At 40.7% G+C, this 23181-nt stretch overlaps 1 non-coding gene across 1 annotated transcript; it reads left to right on the top strand.

Moving 5' to 3' along the window:
- Positions 1-304: 304 nt before the first annotated feature.
- Positions 305-377, top strand: TRNAK-CUU (transfer RNA lysine (anticodon CUU)). Its single transcript has one exon. It is a non-coding gene; the product is annotated as a tRNA-Lys (tRNA).
- The last annotated feature ends 22804 nt before the right edge of the window (positions 378-23181 follow it).

Raw genomic sequence — 23181 nt, 5'->3', positions numbered from 1 at the left:
ATTGCAAGATTCTGTTACTATAACCTTACAATAAAGGTAGAGTTAGTACACATGATTGGTGCTTCTTATATGGATTGCCTCAGGGGTGGGATTCAAATTTTTTTACTACTGGTTCTGTGGGCATGGCTTGGTGGGCGTGGCATGGCTTGGTGGGCGTGATAGGAGAAGGATACTCTAAAATCCCCATTTCTCCCCCCCACAACTCCTGGGAGAAGGATACTGTAAAATCCCTATTCCCTTCCCCCCCCGACTAACCCGTGTTCCAGCTCCGTTCTCCTGTACAGGACAACAAAAGAACAAAAGAGCCCGGCTAGCTCAGTCAGTAGAGCATGGGACTCTTAATCCCAGGGTTGTGGGTTTGAGCCCCACATTGGGTGGCTGTTCTTTAGGGGATGTGCATAAGTGCACCAACATGCCTACTGTCCCTGTCCTATTGGTATGTATGTATGTATGTGTATCTATATCTATATATATGTATATATATATATATGTATATATGTATGGTATTCAGCTTTGTTCGGGTATTTTCCCACGTCATTATAGTTGTGCCTTTAAAGTTGTAGCAACGTTTCGGCAGAATCTCATCTGCCATCATCAGGCTTCTGTATTGTCTGTGAGTCAGACTTTTACAGTTGTTACAACAACTGCTGAATACCATAAATGTAAGTACCCACGAAAACTTAAGAAAACAAATATATATAGTATCCATGTATTCATAACTATGTTTTTACTTATACCTATTATCTTGTAAGCAATTGACAAATAAAATAAAAAAGAAGACCCAGCCAATCAGCTGGGACTCGGGAGGCAGAGAATAGATTGGGGCGGAGCCTGTCAGAGGAGGTATTTGCTGGTTCTCTGAACTACTCAAAATTTCCGCTATCGGTTCTCCAGAACAGGTCAGAACCTGCTGAATACCACCTCTGGATTGCCTCAGAGGGCTGACACATAGCCTGATCTCTGGGTAAGGTTCCACTGAGGTCACCTCCAGTTTTGTTTAGAAAGGTTCAAGCTTTGTCGAGGGCAAGTGACCCCCCCCACATTCACACAACTTTTGGGTATGTGGGTTTGCTTCTTTTGTTCCCATCTGTTTTCTTCACTATCTGCACTCTTCATTGTTCTCTATTCCCCCTCCCCCCCCCCGTTTTTAACAAATGTCCAGGGTCATTGGAAGTTGGTCAGCGTATAAATTTAATGCATCAACAACAACATCATCTAACTGGAAAAAGGATTCCAAGTCCATAGTATTTATCACATTACATAGGGTATCAGAGTAATGGAATAATAGAACAAAATAATAGATGTGGATGTGGGTGTAACGAGAAAACATAATTGAAGATATATCATAGCATTTAATTATTTATTAGGAATTACTGATTTATTCATACAAAACCATTTACAACCTGCCTAGTTTCAATCCTTAAGAGAGCAATTTATAACCATAGCAATAACAAAAACACTGTAAGGAAATAAAGGGTTGCACAAAACAGAGCCATAATTACATACTAAACAGAAGGAACCTAAATGAATTCAGACCAGGAAAACTGTTTGATTTTAGGAATAAATATTTCTTCTTTCCTCACAACTATATGGATTTTATTTTTATTTATTCTTGTGCAGCCCTGGCTCGAGTTGGAACCCCAAATTATTCTTCTGACAGGACTCTAAAAGCTTTTATGAGCATTATGACCAACAGAGACTTTATAAATGTTTTTAAAGGTACCATTTTCAGTATGTAAAGATCTGGCTCTGTCAGTTGGCCTAGGAACCCAATAGGGGGAGTTCTTCTCTGAAGGTGGCTGCTAGATTGACAGCAGGCTCCACTTCCCTCTTCCCCCGTTCTCTGCTTCTCACAGGCCGTTTTTTTTTTACTAATCATATCTAAATGTTTTTTTTGTTTTTGTTTTCCTTGTTTATTTTATTGTTCTCTTATTTTACTTTCGCTTTTTTTAAACTTCCTTTTTCTTTCTTAATTTTTTTATAGATGTGAGCCGCCTAGAATAGCCCCATAGCGAGAAAGGCAGCAAATAAATATAATAATAATAATAATAATAATAATAATAATAATAATAATAATAATAATAATGATGATGATGTAGAAACGTGCCTGCCATTTTAAATAAGGACTGTTTTAAAAGGTCCATCTCTCCTGAGAACTCAATATTATCCAAATATGTTTGAGCCCTTTCAATAAAATAAATCTACTGAGTCCCTATCGATGGCTTATCTATTCTACCCAGTTGCCTGTTGTCAGAATGGATTGATAACTGTTTTTGAAGGACAGAAATGGATGATATTTTCCTCTATTACTCTCATATTCACTAGCGATCTTTTCTGCTCCATTTTTAAAATGCACCTCAAGTTATGTTCCCTTGAACACCTGTATCTGCCTTGGATAACATGTGGTTGCAGATGAGGCCCGGTAATTCATTGGCCCTATAATGGTGTATAATCAATACAGTTTCCCTTCCACTACATTACACAAGATAACAGAAATGCCTGCAAATTAACAACATTGAAATCCCAATTTGCATAAGAAAGGTGCAACTCTGAGAGGGTTGGAGTTTGATCCTTCCATAAAAACTTGTCTATTAGTTTGTACAGTATCAAATTATTTAAGATATACAGGTAGACATCAAATTACAACCATTTGTTCAGTCACTGTTACAATGGTGCTGGGAAAAGGTGACTTATGATTGGTCCTTGCATATATAACTCTTGCGATATCTCCATGGGAATTTGATCACAATTTGGGTGCTTGGCAACCAGCATATATTTACAATAGTTGCAGCATCTAGGGGTTAGGCGATCGCCATTTACAATCTTCCCATAATCCAATAAACAAAATCAATGAGATAAGTCAGATTCACTTAATGGTTGTGATCCGCTTAATGACTATAGCAAAAAAAAAAAAAAGCCATAAAATTACTTAGTGATGGAATTTCTGGTACCAGTTATGGTGATATGTTGAGGATACCTATATAAGAATATGGTGATATGTATTATTCTACATTTTTTTCCTCACAGATTCATATATTTTTTCAATCATATAATAATGTCAGTATTAACAACCTGAGTTATACAATTAGAAATAGTAAAGTCTACCAGAAAATACATATTGTTGGGAATAATTATAATCAAAGAATTAATATAATTTAAACAAATAACAAAATCCCATTTTACATAATTCCACAAAAGCTTGGTGACCAGTGGGTGAATATTAGATTTTTCCAATTTATTAAACACACTGAATATTTACCAAATTGCTTTACAGTCCCCACAGATTTAGGGATAGAACTTTAGTAACTTATATTTGATCTTTTAATAGATACTTGTATACCTTGAACATCATATAATTATCTGATGTCAAAGATTCCAACATCATATTCATTGTAGGAGGAGATAAGGGACATCCTTGACTACAAATGATAGCCCTTATACTTTGCAATTTATTCAAGTTATGTATGTTTGTGTAAATAGATTTTTTAAAATATCTGATTCCAGTTTTTTATCCTTGGTCATACCTGTTTTGCCTAGGAGAAAAGATAGTACAGTAGACAAAGGACTACATATGCATGCCTGCCACCACCTGAATTACTGTTTGCATGTTAATTCAGCTCAACAATTCTCTTTGCATGATGTAAGAGACATCTTAGTTGCAAATAGATATTTAAAGTGTGCCATCTCATATGTCTGTCAGCCCAATCTGTCAATTCTATTTTGCCTTTCAACTCATAACATAACTACAGTGGAGAAGGCTATACAACCGTCTACCACAGGAAAAGGACTGGCTTTATGAAGTGATTTGAAACATATGGAATTATATTCACATTGCAAAGGCAGAAGAAATAAATATTGTTCATTGACGTGGAATCACCATTTAATAAGCCAAACCCTTAAAGGTAATAATTGAGCCAGAAGGGATATGCTGGGTTTATAAGCTTTGAAGACCATTTATATCATCACTAGGTGACATCAGGAAAGCTTTGGGACATGACTAGTGAGGTGTTTCTTTTCTTCTAATAGTAATAAGTATTGTACTTCATAGCCATTGGCTTACTAAGATCTCCAAACTACTTACAGACATCGGTGTATTAATCTCCATTTCTCAAAACACCTTGCTGAAACTGGAAAATCACTACTAGCTCTGTGTTATCAATGTGGTGCAGAAGAATAAAAACATCCTATGTAGCATGATTCAAATCTCTGAACATCTGAGTAGTCATTTCCTTGCCCCATATCTTAACAGGAACCTTGCCCTCACATAAGTTACAAAAAGATTAGAAACTATTTTGGATATAATCATAACCGGAAAGATGAATTAGGTTTCCTATTCTTTTCATTTGTCCATGACCCATAAAGAACTTCCTCACCTCACATTACTGAGAGACAGAAAATCATCTCTCCTGCTCCCCCCCACCCCCCAAACATGCCAGGGTGTTGCAGATCTTTCTTTTGAGATGTTATAGAGAATCATCCAACACTGGAAATGCAAATCAATCACTCTTGTAATTTGCTTTGCTTCTCTTACTATGCAATGCTTTTAGCAAAGCCTTTCCTGCCATGTATACCTCCATCTGTCATATAACAAGCCACAGTTAAAGCATTGTAACAGACAAACAAAAGCCTCCTGTTCCTCACTATCCTTGGAAAATCAGCTCTTCATTCTCCACCCTCCCCAGCTTCAGAATTGATAAAGTCTCTGCTCCTATGCCTTTTGTTTAAATTAGAAACTGGATGTCATGACCCCTATCCCCCGACTCACACATTGTTCACTCATCCCATCTTGGGAAAAGCACTCTGGTGGAACTTAGTTTCCTTGTAAGATTACTAATAAAGGAGGATATTTGTAGCTCAGGGTTGAAATGAGGGATCGTTGGTGCTCTCTGAGTTCAGTTGTTTTCTTGCAGATGTTTCATTGCCCAAACTAGGTAACATCACCAGTGCTGGTAGTAGAGTTAGCACTGATGATGGTATCAAGTTTGGGTAATGAAACATCTGCAAGAAAACAACCAAGCTCAGAGAGCACCCAGGACCGCTCACTTGCAAGATTGCCATGTAGTGTCCCCGGCAAGCTTCAAGGTATGTGGTTTGCTCTCAATCACATATCCATTCTTCATCTCCTAACAGAAATACACACAAAAATCAAACTCTTCTTTATATGTAGCATTACTAGATTTCAGGTGCATCATGGATGCCTTATCCAGAGGAATTTTATGGAGAGAGAAAACAACAAAATGCATCTATTGAAAACAGCTCCTTCCTCTATTTCAGAATCTAGACTCCACTTTTTGCAAGTAAGATGCTTTCCGTGTGGCTCCTCTCAGATAGAATAGCCATACAGAGCAGAAGTGGTATTCAGCAGGTTCTGTCCAGTTCTGGAGAACCGGTTGCGGAAATTTTGAGTAGTTTGGAGAATCTCTGACTGGAGATTTTACAGTATCCTTCCGCTGCCACGCCCACCAAGCCACGCCCACAAAACCGGTAGTAAAAACAAATTGAATCCCACCACTGATACAGAGTAACAGAACAATAGAATTGTGAGAAATGTTGGAGGTCTTCTAATCCATCTTCTGCTCAAGCATACATAGCATTTCAAGTGGTTATACAGTCTCTTCTTAAAAACCTCCAGTGATGGAGCACTGAAAGGTAGCTGTGTCACTGATCAATTGTACCCTGGCCTCTTACTTGTTCAATTTTTACCTTAGTTCTGTGGACTTGACTACATAGCTCAGAGTTTTAATTAGTACACATTACAGGGCTTTCTATGGTGAAAGGGAATTACTTGTATGTTTGATAATCACTTCAAATCTCATTTTTCCTTTGACACAGCCCAGAGTGCTTCAATATGAAGAAGTTTGAAATAGCCCTCCAAACTGAAGGGACAATTACATTTCGGAAAACTGACTCAAAGGTGCTATGTCATTTTGATCTGAATTTTAAAAGGGGTTTCTACTCTTCGTATACATAAAGAGAGCCAGTTTCATGTAGTGGTTGAGGTGTTGGCCTAGAAATCAGTAGATTGGGAGTTCTAATTCTGCCTTAGATATTAAAGCCAGTGGGATGACCTTTGACCTTAGTTCAGTCTCACTCTGCCAGCCACATACGTCACCTCTTTTCCTGTGGGGGAAAAGAGGAGGAAGAAGGAATATTTGATATGTTCATCATCTTCAGTTACCTAAAAAGTAATATAAGCAGAGAAAGAAAGAAAGAAAGAAAGAAAGAAAGAAAGAAAGAAAGAAAGAAAGAAAGAAAGAAAGAAAAATAAATAATGAAAGAAAGAAAGAAAGAAAGAATGAAAGAAAGAAAGAAAAATAAACAATGAAAGAAAGAAAAATAAATAAATAATGAAAGAAAGAAAGAAAGAAAGAAAGAAAGGAAAGAAAGAAAGAAAGAGAAAGAAAGGTTTTTTTTTTCCTTAGAATGAAGTCCCAGCATCAAATCAGGCTGCTCTATTGAGCCATAAACTCCATGATTTAGTTTCTATCAATTTGTTTAATATATACAGGTGTCCTGATTTTTTGAGATGCAATTTTTTTTTTGAGACAAGGCACTTCCTTTAATCCGAATCATTGCAATGATTCTGGTCAAGGTGTTGTTGTCAAGCTGAAGCAGAGTCCTTCTGCACAGGCTTAATGATCACTAGCTCAAGGCTTCAATCTGCTAACAATGAAGTGGGAAAGGTGGACTGGCTTTGTGGCAGAGCTTATTATATTAAAATACCTTTGAGGGCTGAGTCATCAATCAATTGTTTTGAAGCTGGTGAAACAAAGATTCAGAATTACAGATTGCAATAAATAAATGGTGTCAGAATTTTTTTAATGGCAGGAACTGTGACTGACCAGACTATTCATCAGGCCAGTTTGATGCCTGGTCACATTCCCAAGCTGTTCAAAACTTCTCACCATCTTCACATACCTTGTTTACCCACACATGAGATATTTGCTATTACCTTCTATCATGCACTTATATGGTGTCATTGTTGTCTTTGTTATAAAAAACAAACATCTCCTAAAAGAATAACTTCATTATACATTATAAGAAAATATGCACCCAAAGAACCCTTCTTCAGCACTATTGAAGCACAACTGCTACTCATTCAAAGAGCTGCTCTTCACGTAACTTAAATGCTCATAATAAATCCATTCGTGCTGTTGATATCAGATGGAAATTGCCCCTTCCTTAAACTGTGCATATGTTGGATAAAAACTATTGGAAGAATGCTATAAGGATGAGCCTATTCCCAAAGCTATTCCCTACTTCTTAAAAAAGATATCCACTGCCATAGCAGAACCTCTAAGCATAATCTTTGAAAAATCTTTCAGGACCAGCTCCTTGATTAAGCTATGGTCACAAGCCATGGTCATCCTCATCTTCAAAAAGGGAGACCCCATCCTAGTTGAAAATTACAGACCAATCTCCTTATGCTGCATCACCTGTAAAGTCATGGAATCAGTTATTAACGAATCCATTATCCTCCACTTAGAGACAAACAACCTACTCTCCAATAAACAATTTGGTTTCAGAAAAAAGCTATCATGTCATCTGCAACTCTTACACTGCAAAAACATGGACTACACAACTCAATCAGGGCAAAACAATAGACGCAATCTGCATAGACTTCTGTAAAGCCTTTGATTCAGTGGTACATGACAAACTACTCCTAAAACTAAAATCTTATGATATCTCTGGACACCTGCATAACTGGATAGAAGCATTCCTGTCAAACAGACAACAAATGGTCAAGATTGGGAGCGTCCTATCAAATTCTGTACCTGTCAATAGTGGTTTCCCCCAGAGCAGTGTTCTAGGACCAACTCTCTTCATACTCTACATAAATGACCTCTGTGATCATATTAAGAGCAACTGCGTTCTCTTCGCTGATGATGCAAAGCTGTTCAATACCACAGACAATACTGCTACCTTTCAAAAAGATCTTGACTATGTATCAGAATGGTCAAACAAATGGCAACTTCAAATCTCAACAAATAAGTGCTCTGTCTTACATATTGGCAAAAACAATCAGAAAATAAAATACAGGCTGAATAGTCAAGATCATCATCTTGTTGATGATCCAAGCTCTGTAAAGGACCTTGGAATACTCATCTCTAATGATCTAAGTGCTAGAGCCCACTGTAACTACATAGCCAAAAAGGCATTAAGAATTTTTAACCTAATCCTATGAAGCTTTTTCTCTGGTAATATCACACTACTAACTAGAGCATACAAAACATTTGCTAGACCAATACTCGAATTCAGCTCATCAGTCTAGAACCCACATTACCTATCTGATATTAGCACAGTTGAGAAAGTCCAGAAATATTTCACAAGAAGAGTTCTCCACTCCTCTACTCATTGTAGAATACCTTATGCCACCAGACCTGAAATTCTAGACCTAGAAAACCTTGAATTATGCCGTCTTTGATCTGATCTAAGTATGCTATATAAAATCATACATTGCAATGACTTACCTGTCAATGAATATTTCAGCTTCAACCATAACAACACAAGAGCACACAATAGATACAAACTACTGTGGTTAACTATTGTTAACCATACCAAACTTGATTGCAGGAAATACGACTTCAGCAACAGAGTGGTCAATGTCTGGAGTACTCTACCTGACTCTGTGGTTTCTTCCCCAAACCCCCAAAACTTTAACCTTAGACTGTCTATTATTGACCTCATCCCTTTCCTAAGAGGTCTGTAGGGGGCGTGCATAAGTGCACCAACGTGCCTACCATCCATGTCCTATTGTTTGTTTTTCTTTTATGTACCCATTTCATGTATGCATAAGTATGTATATACTTATACCTATTATCTTGTAAGCGATTGACAAATCAAATAAATAAATAAAAATAAATAAATAAGTTGGGCTGTTTGTTCCTTATTCATCTTGTCATCTTAGCAAGTAACCATAATCCTTAATCATGGAGATTTCCCAAGTGATTTAGAACCTGATTATATTGTCTAATTAAAGCCAGGAATTTCCAGGGTATAGGAGGCTTCAGGTGTGGCACCAGAAATGACAACAGCAACAAGCAATGACAGAAAGAGCAGCACAGCTTTGTGGGTGGGATTAAAATGGAAGGTCTTCCCCATTTGACCAGCTTAGTCTTTTCAGATGAGTAATGTGTGAATTGAAGATTGCTGTTGCTGACACATTCAAGACAAAACAGGTTTAATTGCTTTTTTAAATGAATGAATAAACCAAGAGGACAATCACCATCAAGGCTTGGATAGGTATATATTGACACACACAAAAAAGCACACACAGAAGCATGTACCCTTATAAATAGACATGCATAGTAGCATCCTTGTGCAATCTTCTTATTGAGCCAACATTTTAATTCTTGTGAGCTCTTGATAGATTTGGAGTAGACTAAATTAGAAAAGAGGGGGAATAAAATATCTAGTTGATATTTTCTTTCTTTCAGAAGAGGAATGTTTCTTAATATATTCAAGCCATTCTCTGGATATGTGTAGTTCTCAAGTTATGACCACAAGTGAGCCCAAAATTTCTGTTCTTAAGTGAGTTTTGTCCCATTTTAGGACCTTTCTTGCCACAGTGAATCACTGCAATTGATAAGTTAGTAATCTGGTTGTTTAAGTGATTCTGGCTTCCCTATTGACTTTGTCAGAAGGTCACAAAAGGTAGTCACATGACCTTGGGACACAACATCATAAATATGAACCAGCTGCCAAGCATCCGAATTTTGATCACATGATCATGGGAATGCTGTGAAGGTGATAACTGTGATAAATGGCCATAAATCACATTTTGCAGTGCTGTTGTAAATTTGAATGGTTGTAACTTGAGGACTACCTGTACTTATTGTGGCTAAAAATGGTGTTTCATGACACTTGAAGATCTATTGCCAGCTTAATATCTCATTGAATGACTATTTTAAATGTGTAATTATCATTGAATATGTTCTGATATATAGCCCTGTCTCCAGATCCTTGACTGTCAAGCTAGTTCCAATCAAAATTACCCCTTCTGGAGAAAGACATACTGTATATTCTGTCCACCTGGACACTTGTGCAACTGAAAAGGAAATTAATGAGATCATAACATTTTAAACAACTATTGTTTCTGCAAACTATATTAAGGCAGTTATTTGTAAACAGGGAAAAAAGACAGGTGCCCAGTCTCTCTTCCAAGCATCTATTTGTCCTCCTTATCTGGGCTGTCTTCAAGAATTGGTGGAGTTTGAAACTGCCTTTTCATGTTCTTTAGCAAGAAATGGTGGATTGGCCTTGATCCAGGGTTGATGTAAAGACTGAAATCAGTGGTGGGATTCAAAAATTTTTACCACCAGTTCTGTGGGTGTGGCTTAGTGGGCATGGCATGGCTTGGTGGGCATGGCAGGGGAAGGATACTGAAAAATCTCCATTCCCACCCCGCTCCAGGGGAAGGATACTGCAAAATCTCCATTCCTTCCTCACCCCACTAACCTGCTTTCCAGCTCTGTTCTCCAGTTGGTGGGATTAATTTTTTTTTACTACTGGTTCTGTGGGCATAGTTTGGTGGGCGTAGCAGTAGAAAGATACTGTGAAATCTCTAGTCAGAGGTGTTATTTGCCGGTTCTCCAAACTACTCAAAATTTCCGCTACCAGTTCTTCAGAATTGATCAGAACCTTTTATTTATTTTTATTTGTTTAATTATTTTGTCAAGCATGCATTTGATAATATATGTAAGTGTAAACATGATTGTTAATACATGAAATAGATACGAATAAAGGGAACATTAAGACAGGGAGAGTAGGCACCTTGGTATGCTTATGCATGCCCCTTACAGACCTCTTAGAAATGGGGTGAAGTCAACAGTAAGACAGTCTGAGGTTAAAGTGTTTGGGGTTAGTGGAAAAAACCACAGAGTCAGGTAGAGCATTCTAGGCATTGACCACTCTGCTGCTGAAGTCGTATTTCCTGCAATCGAGTTTTGTGCGGTTTACCCTGAGTTTGTATCTATTGTAACCTGCTGAATACCACCTCTAACTGAAATGAATTAGACAGGACAGTTTCTGATCTTTCTTCCCAGCGCAGTTCCAAAGTTCCAACAATTTAAACATGAGTTGAAGTTTCATTTTGGGGAGAACACCAATGGAAGAACTGTTTTGTAAGGAGAAAGAGCTGTATGTTGTGAAAGATAAAATCTTTGGAACTGTCTCAGCATCCTGTGGTCATGTGGCTTCCAACAAGGAGAAACTGGCAATAAAATTGAAAGTTGGGGCACTTAATGACTGCACGTAATTTGCTTAATGACAAAAGTGAAAGTGAGGTCCTAAATATATCATGGCCACATGATTCTCATTTAATGGAGTTGCAGGTTTCAACAATGGACAAGATCTACCCGCATGTAGATAATCGTGATTAAAGTGCACATACATTCTTAAGGGAAAATAAAGGGCCACTCAGTGTTTGTGAAAGGATAGGTGAGAAAGAAAAGCCAAAACAACCCAGCTTTGATTCTGCGAGATAAAAAAGGGAGCGAAGGAAGATTGTAGGAAGCTATCAAGATTCTATTATTATATTCTTCAACAATGAAGTAAGTAACATTCCTGTAATCCTCACGATGTCTGTTTCCTGATGTGGTCTATCTTGAATGGCTGCAGGGTTGGGCTGCTGGGGGTTTGCAGGGGTTTGGGAGATCCTCCAGCTAAGATTCTGCACAGTTCAGAGAACCCCCAAATCCCACACCTGGTTGGCCCTGCCCTGCCCCACCCACCCCTCCCAAGAGTCCCCATGCGGCCTGTTTTGGATGCAGGTAAGTGCAGGAAGTGCACAGAGGCTCAGGGAGGGCAAAAAACGGGCCTCCCGGAAGTTCCAGAAAGCCTCCAGAGCCCAGGGAGGGCAAAAACACCCCCCGACATGGTGCAGGAGGCCTACTAGACCAGTGGCCCCCAACCTTTTTTGCACCACGGCCCGGTACCGGCATCACAAAATGATCCGTGGCCTGGTACCGGCATCACAAAATGATCCGCGGCCCGGTACCGGCATCAGCACGCATGACAAGGCAAGGCGAGCCGAGCCACCAGCCAGCCAGCTGTCCCCCGCTTCTCCCCACCACCTTCAACTCCTCCTTTGTACCTTTGTCAATGGGCTTCGCTTCGGGACGGCTTCAGGACGGTCGCTCCTCTCGCCTTGCCTTGGGTGCTTAAAGAATCCGCGCACCTTAGTTTCATTCGAAGTGCCCCCCCTTCGATGAAACTAAGGTGTGAGGATTCCTTCAGGATCCAAACGCCACTTTCCAACCGGAAAAGCTCACACGGAAGCACTTTCTCGTCAAACAAGATGGTGGTGCCCAGCAAACCGGCGGCCTGGTAGGAAATGTTCCACGGACCGGTACCGGTCCACGGCCCGGTGGTTGGGGACCCCTGTACTAGACCACATCCCCATGGTCACGCTAAACCCAGGAACCGGGCAGAGAACCCATTGCTAAAATTTTTGAAGCCCACCCCTGAATGGTTGACAACTAGGAATAAAGATTTGTAGCCTTTCACAGGGCAAAACTCCTAGACAGCTCAGAACAAAAGAACAAGGGCATCTAAGAAAAAGACAACTAAAGAAGTACAAAAATCCAGATCACAGGCCTAGTCATGCTCACAAACATAATCAGCTTCCTCAGAAAGTGGATCAGAAGCCAGATCTCTAACCCAACTATTTTCCAAAAAAGAGATATGGTTTGAGAAAGTAATGCCTTACAAGCCAGTGCAGATATTCACTGGATAAATTAGGATTTGTATCTCATTTGTGTAGACATGGTACTAGTTCTACAATATTTCATTTTTCCTCAGGCTCTGTTGCTATTGATGATGTGATTTTTTTTTTTTGTAATAAGGGTTAAAGTTTAACCTTGGGCACCCTGGATCTTAAGCTTTACTTGCTCTTTCAATCCTTTTGAACCAACAGGCAGTCATATTCATTGAAATAAATAAATATGGATTTTATTGGCCTGCTGGAAATTATAGCTTATTGGCCACCCAAGTATGTAAATTCTGAAATAAGTTAGCAGTTACTTTGCATTTTGCGGCAAAGTATGATACATGTGTTAGTATACTTGTTCTATGTGTAGCCTTACAATTGTCATGAGGTTGAGATGATTGAGAAACTAATAAATGTATATGGAGATTCTTAATCATCCAGGGCATGGTTATATTAAAGGTGCTTTTTTGAAAGGCAACTGGACTTTCTTTAGCTTTTTTTTTATTTAAAAAAAATTCCTTGACATTTTGCTTCTTATCCAGGAAGGAAAAACAAAGAAAGTCCAGTTATCTTTTTAAAAAGCACCCTTGGGAGAAACTAATAAACAGAAGGAAAAGAATCTGAAAGCCTAAGGTACATATACTACAACATATGACTGATGTAACTGTAAAGCACTGTGGAATATAATTTCAGCTTTCAAGAGAAAGCAGATACTTGGATATGATACAAATAGGACTTTGCTGGTATGTGAATGAGAAATGATACATCCCAGGTCTAACTCTAATGGAGAATTGCTGACAGAAGGCACATGACAAACCCTTCCTTTCCTTGTAACTCTTCCATGTGCAGATGGAATCATAACAGCAGCCACGGAGGAATCAGATGTGGGTGGAGAAGATATTTTGATAGCTCTCGATACAGAAACCTGGCTGGAGTGCCGAAGGCAGGGAGGGACAGGTGATCAAATCAGGTCACCTATATAGGTTGGTAGTGTGAGCAGTACAGTGATACTTGGAATATCTGTTCTAGCATCTGACAGTTTCATCTCTTGACTTCTAGTTATACTTTTCTTTATACTTAAACTTATTATAATAAAATTCTTTATACTTACACTATTCTTCTTCCTCACCTGTTCAAAATCAATGTGCGAACTTGTTTTTGTTTTGCATAGTAAAACTTTCCAAAGTTGGGCACTCTACACATGCTGGATTTTTCTTCTTGGACGCTTCCAGTCAGAGTAAAATATTTGAGGTATTGATTGGCTGGGAGATGGTGCATTCAGCACATGTTGGAAAGCATGGTAGCTACAAGTGTACTTGTTTTACAGTTTTAATTGTTTTTTTTTTTAAAGAGGAAAATACAGCAACTTGACATGTTTTTGATATTTGTGGCTAAAAGTTTCCAACAAGGAAGAATTTGTAAGTTTTAAGACAAAAATACAGATTGTTCTTGTTAGCCACTGCTTCATACAGCAAACGCTTGAAGTTATGACAGTGATGAAAAAAATACCTTTGTGACTAATCCTCACATTTGATAATCTTCACAGGTTGGTAAGGGAAAGGAAAGCTGCAATAAGATCATAAGGAAAGCCTCAGTTTCAGTTAACTTTATTTAAAAACCAAAAATTGCAGATGCCAATTCTGGTTGCTAAACAAGGACTACCTGACTTTCATCAAAGTGCACAGGGATGCATCATTTGCTTTGCTTTAGAAAATGGGAAATGCTACAGGTGCAGTGTTGTAGATAGAAGGGGATGTTTTGGTCAGGGACCCTACATAGTTTTGGATCAGTGGTGGGATTCTATTGGTTCAGCCCGGTTCAGGCGAACCGGTAGTAAAAAAAAACAGCTACCAGTTCAGCTGAACTGGTATTTTTTTTTCCTCCTGACAATCAGCTGTTCTGACAATCAGCTGTGCCTGGATTCTCCTCGCTATCTTACTGCTTCGCCCAGGAGCTGGATTCACTTAACAACTGTCACAAATTTAACAAATGCAGTGATTCACTTAACAACTTAACACTTAAGTGGCAGGAAAGGTCACAAATGGGGCAAAACTCACTTAACAACTGTTTTGCTTAGCAACAGAAAAATTGGGCTCAATTGTAGTTGTAAGTCAAGGAGTACCTGTGTACCAGTATTATGTGTGTTGTATTGGCTTCCAATAGGTTTCTTGGTCCAATCCAAAGTGATGGCCATAGTTATTAAAGCTCTTAATTTCGTTGTTTTGGTGAAACCAGCCCATCTGGTAGACTTGACCAAATAGAGGGGCTCAGAATTTCTCATGTTTTAGGTGAGAAGTAGTGGGGCCAAGGCAGCATTTATTGAATAGCCTCCCCTCCCCTAGAGATTTGAGTGCCGGTGTCGCTGGTGTCTTTTAGGAATGCTTTTCAATGGAAAATTTCCACTGAGCTTTTGAAACTGAATGGTTTTTATCCATTATTGGGATGGGCACTGTGTTTTTTTACAGTTCAATATATTATTTTCATTCATTCATTTATTCATTACATTTATATAGTTGCCTGTCTCTCAATCAAGTGACTCTGGTTTTGCTCTTTTATTCTGATCTTACGTTGTTCTGTTATTGTAAACTGCAGGGGTCAATGCTAATTTAATATATGTAATAATCTAAAACACATATTCCATGTTTGATTCACATGTCTGCTTCCTTTTCCACGTATCACCGGCTGGTATTGGTATTGCTATTTATACAGATGTTGTTAAACCATGGATAGTTCAGGTATTATCAGCTCTCTGCATATGTGCAATTAAGGTTTGGTTTTCTTGCCCTAGTATGCTTTTATATTTACCTAGATTGCATCGTATTTGCATTATCGTTGGCCAAACATTTAAAGCAGAGGTGATAATTCAGCAGGTTCTGTCCAGTTCTGGAGAAGCAGTAGTGGACATTTTGAAAAGTTCAGAGAACCGGCAAAAACAACTTCTGGAGATTTTACAGTATCCTTCCTCTGCCACCCCCACCAAGCCATGCCCACAGAACCAATGGTAAAGAAAAAATTGAATCCCACCACTGATTTAAAGAAATCCTTCTTGTGATGCTGTTCATAGTAGCTTTTATTTTTTATTTTTTATTTTAAAAATGTTAATTAAAACATAAATAAAAAGTAAAATATGTATTTGTGTGTTTGTGCAGTTTTTATACATACAAATGTTTAAAGTTTTATAGAAGTTTCAGGAAAACATCATATTTCACTGTAATCATTCATACAGATCTTCAATCCATTTAGCAACTGAGGCCATGCTTTCTTTTCCCCAAAGTTGAAAGAATATCTTAGCAATAAAAATGATATGTGTTAGATCTTGGAAAGGAGGGAGGCCACACCAGAGCATTACTCAAAGCACACTTTATTCGGGGAATAAAGGGGGCTGTCGCATCTGCATTGTTAACAGCAGACCTAGCAGCGATCAGCGGCTGGCTCGACCTAGCAGCCGGCTTTTATAGTCGACTGTCGAAGGGAGCCAACCAATGGGGAGTGTAAACGCCCCCGCAGGCAGAACGGACCTGATGGGGAACTGGTGTCAGCCCCGAGGACATAGCACCCCTTCCCCCCAGATACGAACATGAATAGTCTTGCAGGTATGCGGGTGGTTTGTGCGATCGCCCTGATCGGCGCAGTTCGGGCGGGGCCCCTGGTGGCACAGAGTTCGTGGCAGTGGAGACTGGATTCGCTGGGAGCTGGCCAGCCACCTGGTCGTGGTCGCAGTCCACGGGCCGGCTCGTTGAGTTGTCACAGTCACCTAGTGTGGTGGGGTAACTGGCCGGAACGGTCGGTGACTCTGGTGGACGGTCCCGGTCCATTGTCTGCTCCCGTGGCTCGGCTGGCGGGGATTGGTCATCCTGGATGTCCCGGCTAGGAGTTGCGTGCGGTGCTTGGAGTGTCACTGCAGTCTCTGAGTCGGTGGTGGCGTGCTCGGCTTGACGGCTCCGTATTTGGTCTAAGTGTCTCCGCCAGATGCGTCCGTCTTCCAACTGGATGCGGTACGATCTGGGCCCTGTGATGGCCCCGATCCTTCCGGGTACCCACAGTGGGTCGCCTGCGTAATTCCTGGCGAAGACTCGGTCCTGTAATACAAAACTCCTGATCCTACTGTTAGACCCAATTGGCGTGTCTGGACAATAGTGAGGGTGCAGTCTATCTAGTACTGTCCTTAAACGTCTGCCCATCAGTAACTCAGCTGGAGACTTGTTGGTGACTGTGCAAGGGGTCGAGTGTTGGCTCATAAGGAAACGAGAGAGTCTGGAGTGCCAGTCATCCTGGGTGAACCTGGCTAGTGCCTCTTTGGCCGATCTGACAGCTCTCTCTGCCAGTCCATTGCTCGAGGGATGAAAGGGGGCCGTTAGAATGTGCCGGATGCCCAGGTTGGTGACATACCGGCTGAACTCCGTGGAAGTAAATTGAGGGCCGTTGTCTGAGACTATAGTGTCTGGCAGACCGTGTGTTACGAACAAGCGGGTTAGAGCTTGGGCAATTGCTCGAGTGGTAGTTGTGGGAAGAAGGGCCACATCGATCCACTTAGAGAATGAATCTACAACTACTAGGAAGGTCTTGCCTTGAATTGGGCCGGCCAAGTCAATATGCAGCCGAGACCATGGTGCGTTGGCGCTTTCCCATTTGGTGGGAGTGGTGATTGGAGGTGCAGGTCTGGATTCTTGACAGGGGTGGCAGGAGCTTACCCATTTCGCAATTTCGTCGTCCATGCCCGGCCACCAGACGTAACTCCGTGCCAGTGCCTTCATTCGGACGATGCCGGGGTGCCCCTCGTGCAATGCCTTCAGGACGGGTCTGCGCAGCGATTCCGGAATGACAACTCTGGTTCCCCAAAGCAGGCAGCCCTGTAAACTGGAAAGTTCCTGTTGGCGGACTTTAAATGGTGAAAAATCGTTAGATGGATTATTACCCGGCCACCCCCTCCGTACCCAGTCCAGGACCTGGGCGATAAGTTTGTCTCTTCTGGACTGAAGAGCAATGTCTCTCGTGGTGACTGGAATGCTGAACTCACTGGTGTCGAAAATGGTGTGGACCGGGGCCGGATCTTCCACGGGTGTTGGTAGCGGGCATCGGCTGAGGGCGTCAGCGTGGCTGAGGATTTTTCCTGGCCGGTGAACTAGTTTGTATGAATAAGCCGCCAGGAATAAGGTCCACCTTGTCATTCTGGGTGACAAGACTTGCGGCGTTTGTTTCTCCCCAGAGAGAAGTCCCAACAATGGCTTGTGATCTGTAACTAGTTCGAAGTTGTGCCCGAATAAAAATTCATGGAATTTTTTGACCGCGGCTACGGCGGCTAGGGCCTCTTTGTCAATTTGACTATAATTGCGTTCCGTTGTTGAAAACGTTCGAGAAAAGAATGCGATTGGGGCTTCGGACCCGTTGGGAAGTCTGTGACTTAATACGGCCCCAATCCCGAAGGGTGAGGCGTCTGCAGCTAAAACCAGTGGCAGGTGCTGGTTGAATTGAATTAGCACAGCATCTGAAGTAAGTAGTGACTTGACTGCCTTAAAGGCGTATTCTTCTTTGGGTCCCCAATGCCATGGTGTATTTTTGTCTAAAAGTCTATGCAGTGGTTCGGCCACTGATGCCTTGTGAGGCAGAAATGATGCATAGAAATTCAGCAGGCCTAGGAAGGCTTGTAGTTCTGGTTTGGAAGAAGGAGTGGGTGCCTCGTGAATGGCTTTAACCTTAGATTCCACCGGGTGAATGCCAGAGGCGTCTATTCGGTACCCAAGAAAGTCCACCTGTTTAGTGGCTATGGTGCATTTTTCTTTTTTTAGTTTGAGGCCATGCTGTCTGAATCTATCCAATACCCCTCTTACCTGAGAAAGAGTTGGGCTCTGTCCCGGGCTGAAACCAAGATGTCATCAAAGTACGGAACCACGCCAGGAAGGCCCTGGAGGATCCGTTCCATTAATGACTGGAATATGCCCGGGGCGACGCTGATGCCAAATTGGAGGCACTTGCATCGGAAAGTTCCCCTGTGGGTAACAATGGTTTGTAATTCGGCCGTTTGGTTGTCCACAGGGAACTGCTGGTATGCCTGTGACATATCCAATTTGGCGAATATAGTTCCTGGTTCAAATGTGTGGAGTAAATGTTGGATTCCTGGCACTGGGTACGCACTAGTCTGCAGATAGCGGTTTATTGTGGTCTTGTAGTCTGAACACATTCTTATACTACCATCCTTCTTTAGGGGTGTGACAATTGGTGTCTCCCATTTAGCAAAATCTGTGGGCTCAATTACCCCTTGCTTGAGCAATTTGTCTAGTTCCGCATCTAGCTTAGATCGCAGAGCAAATGGTACTCTTCGCGGCTTTAAGCGGATGGGAACTGCTTGGGGGTCTACTGAGAAGGATATAGGTGTGCCTTTGTAACAGCCCAATTCATCACTGAATACGTCAGCGTAATCTGAAAAGAGTGAGTCGATATCGGAGGATGAGACAGCATGTACTCCCATTAAGCTAAGGCCGAGAAAGGGGAACCAATCCAACCCCAAAAGACTGGGAAGGGCACCATCAACTACCACTAAAGGCAGCTGGCCTTTAAAGGATTTGAATTTGACGAGGAACTTGCCTGTTCCGAGTACTGGAATATTCTTCCCTTGGTAGTCTCTCAAGGATAGGTGAGTCTTCTGCAGTTGCTTCCTGGATAGGCTGGGACGTATTTTCTTAATCGTGCTCCACGAGATAATCGAGAGTGCTGACCCGGTATCGACCTCCATGAGGCAGGGTTTACCTTCTAAATGAATGGAAAGTTGTATTTTATTAGGTGTCAAAAAAGTATGGTTAGCTTGATAGCATGTATAACAATTTTCTACTTGCCTGGGTGGCCCGGGAGGGGCGTAGGATGATGGCTTTTGTGGAGCCACGTGCGTTGCCTGGCACACCCTGGCGATGTGCCCCTTCCTATTGCAATTGTTGCAAGTGGCGTTTCGGAATCTGCACATCGCTCTGGCATGGGACCCACCGCAGGAAAGACAAAGCTGGGTGTGTTTAGGTGCGTAGCCATCTCTAGGTCTGGCTCCTACCTGTGGCTGCTTGAATGGTTTGAGGCGGTGGACTTCTGTATGTTCAATAGGCTCTTCCTCGTTCACTGCTTCCTCGGAATGCACAGTGACTGGATTGGTTTTGGGTGCGCTCCCCTGTATTTCGGCGGCTGACTGTATTGCTAGCTCAGCGGCCAGGGCTTCTTCGATTGCTTGGGCAAGGTTGAGGTCCTTCCTAGCCAATAAACGCCTCTGTAGTCTCGTGTCTCTGACCCCACAGACAAGTTGATCCAGGAGCATATCATCGAGGTAGTTTTTAAATTCGCAATGAAGGGCTGCGGTTCTGAGGGCGGCCATATATTGGTTAATGGTTTCTCCTTCCGCCTGTTTCCTCATGCGAAAAGCAAAGCGTCTCGCGATCTGTGACGGCTTGGGCGAATAATGATTGGAGAGTGTCTCCAGCAACTCAGACCATGGAACATTCTTTAACTCCCTCGGGGCGAATAGTGCTGTCGCGGTATCGAACACTGTGGCCCCGCAGTAACTCAGGAAAAATGATTTCTTCTTATTGTCTGTAGCGTCGGCCAGTCCAACAGCATCGATGTAATGATTGAAATGGTTTTTGTAAGAGTCCCACTTGTCTTCGTCTGGTTTGAATGGCGGGAACGCCGGATTTGAATTCATGTTTGGTTTCAGCCTGTGGTGGACTGACCAATCTCACTGGGAATATAGGCCCTGAATGCGGGTAGCAGCTGCAGCTCGCAGTGCTATTTAGCTCAGTGTCTCAGCTCTTGGAATCTCTCTGGGTTTTATCACGCTCTATATTGCCCTTGGCGGCTAGGCTGTGCGCCGTAACTGACGTCTGTTTGAAATTCGCGCCTTTACAGGGCGCGACGGCTATGGCTGCAGCTTCGTGCTGACAGCGATTTAAATTTCGCGCCAGACTTCAGCGGTAATGAGCGCAGCGCCGAGGTTCTGCTACACAGAATTCGGCTAATGTGGCTGGATTCAATGCTGGGCGGCTGAGGCTCTCAGCGCCCTACTTTCCTGTAGCTATTTGTGCGCTAGAGCGGCTACACGCTCCACTTCGCTCGGTAGCTGAAACGGCTGACCGAGCTCTCAGCGGCGCGGCTGCGGTTCAGCGTTTCAGGTGTGTGACTTCAGCTCTTGTATTGCTGCTGGCTGGCCAGATCCCATCCTCGTCGCCAATGTTAGATCTTGGAAAGGAGGGAGGCCACACCAGAGCATTACTCAAAACACACTTTATTCGGGGAATAAAGGGGGCTGTCGCGTCTGCATTGTTAACAGCAGACCTAGCAGCGATCAGCGGCTGGCTCGACCTAGCAGCCGGCTTTTATAGCCGACTGTCGAAGGGAGCCAAACAATGGGGAGTGTAAACGCCCCCGCAGGCAGAACGGACCTGATGGGGAACTGGTGTCAGCCCCGAGGACATAACAATATGAGAAGCTATTGCCATTGTCTGTCAGTTTAAATGTATAAATGTATAGCTTCAAATGTTTGTCTGAAAATTAAACCCACTCTCAAATTCAGATTAATATGTGTAATTACTTCTTCCCAGAAAATAACCTTAAAAGATGGGATTTAATGAAGCATTATTGCATATTAAGCAACACAGTGATTTACTTCTTTTTTATTAATGCAACATATTTTGGGGGAATAAATTATAATCTGAGATCTACTGGGTTTTTTTTTTATAGTACAGTTAAAACAGTCCACCCTTGTTTACAGAAAGTGGGTTTCTAATCCCTTGTTCTATTCAGTCTTTAATCTTTGCATATCAAGTTGATGTATTCATCACAAGTTATGAAAAAAACTAACTCTGGGCTTATTTGTCTTGCAAGATATAATTATCATGTATTAATTATTATTCAGGAGGGCCAGGGATCCAAAACAAGTTGCCAGTAAAGGTTGTAGTTGTAAATACTGCCAGTTGGTGGCAACAGACAAATTACGTTTATCCTTTAACACAGAAAATGAAGACAATTCATGCTTACCATCTAATATTTGAACTAAAGAAAAAAATCCAGCATTCAATGAAACATTTCATATAACAGTTTGCTGATAGTTTTTAATCAGTTTTAAAATCTATACCATAAACTGGTGTGAGGGAGGGGGAGACCAAAATGCAATTTTCCAGAAATAATATACTGTCCTTTTTAATCAGCATAACATTGACAGAAGATAAATCTGTATTTTGAACCCAAACAGACCAATTAACTAAAGGTGCTATGTATGAATATTCCAAAGGGAACCAGAATTTAGATTAAATGAAGCTACCCAAAATTTGGTACAATTCCAAAAGAATGTGTAATGGTATAATTCAGGATCTGGGAAATAAAATCCTCCATCTTTATCTGAAAATCACATTTTTCAAACATTTTTCAGTGTTTTGCAAATAAGCGTATGGAAATTCTGTACAAAATCGAAAGTATCCTGGAAGTTACATTCAATCTGAGACTGTTTATCCCATCTCCAAATTCTGAAAGATTTATGCCATCCAAGGAAATTTATTTATATAATATCTTGTTCATATTTAATGCATTTATTTGAGAAACATCACATGGAATAAGAATATGTAAATCCATAAATTCAGTATATACTGTATATGAGGATTAGTGAATTAATAAATCTTTGCCCATTGAAATCAATTCCAACTAAGCAATTAACAGAGTAATTTCTAATCAATTATGCAATATAACCCAAAGATATTTTTATCTTGTTTAATAGCACAAGCTAAGAGTTCTAAACAAATAGTAAAAATCAAAGAAGAAAGTAAACATGCTAAACATTACACAATAAAAAGTTACACGAAGCTCTCACTTTAAATTTGGGATTGCATACAGAATCTGGACCCATTTTATAAATTCTGGAATCCAAATTAAGGTAACACACATTTTCCATCAATGTATTTTATCAAAATCTTTTCCCTCTTCAACTTATTAATCAACCAAATCTTTATTATGGTCATAGACTAGCATAAGGAGAGGGGATAGAAAAAAGTAATTTTTTTAAAAAAGCTAAAAAAATATTAAGACGAAAACTATAGAATTATAATTGCAGCTTTGAGCTTTCTCTCTTGGTTCAGCTCATTTAAATCCACTGTCAGCCAAATATTATTTGTACCTTATTTACTTTTGACAAACCAGCTGGATCATTCTTGTCTGAAGAAGAAAACACTTGAAAGCTATTGACTGTAATAGCAGTTCAAAATTTTGAATATCTACAATAATCAAGGAAATAGGGCAATAACTCAGAACATGATTTTTATCAGAATCTAGAAAAACTGTCATATATGCTTCATAAATGAAGATAAAATACTATTCTCAAAAATATTGTTATATAACTGACATAGCAAAGTTTTATACCATTCCATAGGAAAGCCATCTAATTACCATTATTTATACTCAAAATTGTTTTTAAAATATTCTCTGTAAGAATAACTAGTAATTGTTCTTTT

This window comes from Pseudonaja textilis, chromosome 3 (genome assembly GCF_049901715.1).
Source record: "Pseudonaja textilis isolate UNSWEBS1 chromosome 3, rPseTex1.2, whole genome shotgun sequence".
Lineage (NCBI taxonomy): Eukaryota > Metazoa > Chordata > Lepidosauria > Squamata > Elapidae > Pseudonaja > Pseudonaja textilis.
This window is presented reverse-complemented; position numbering and strand designations above follow the sequence as displayed.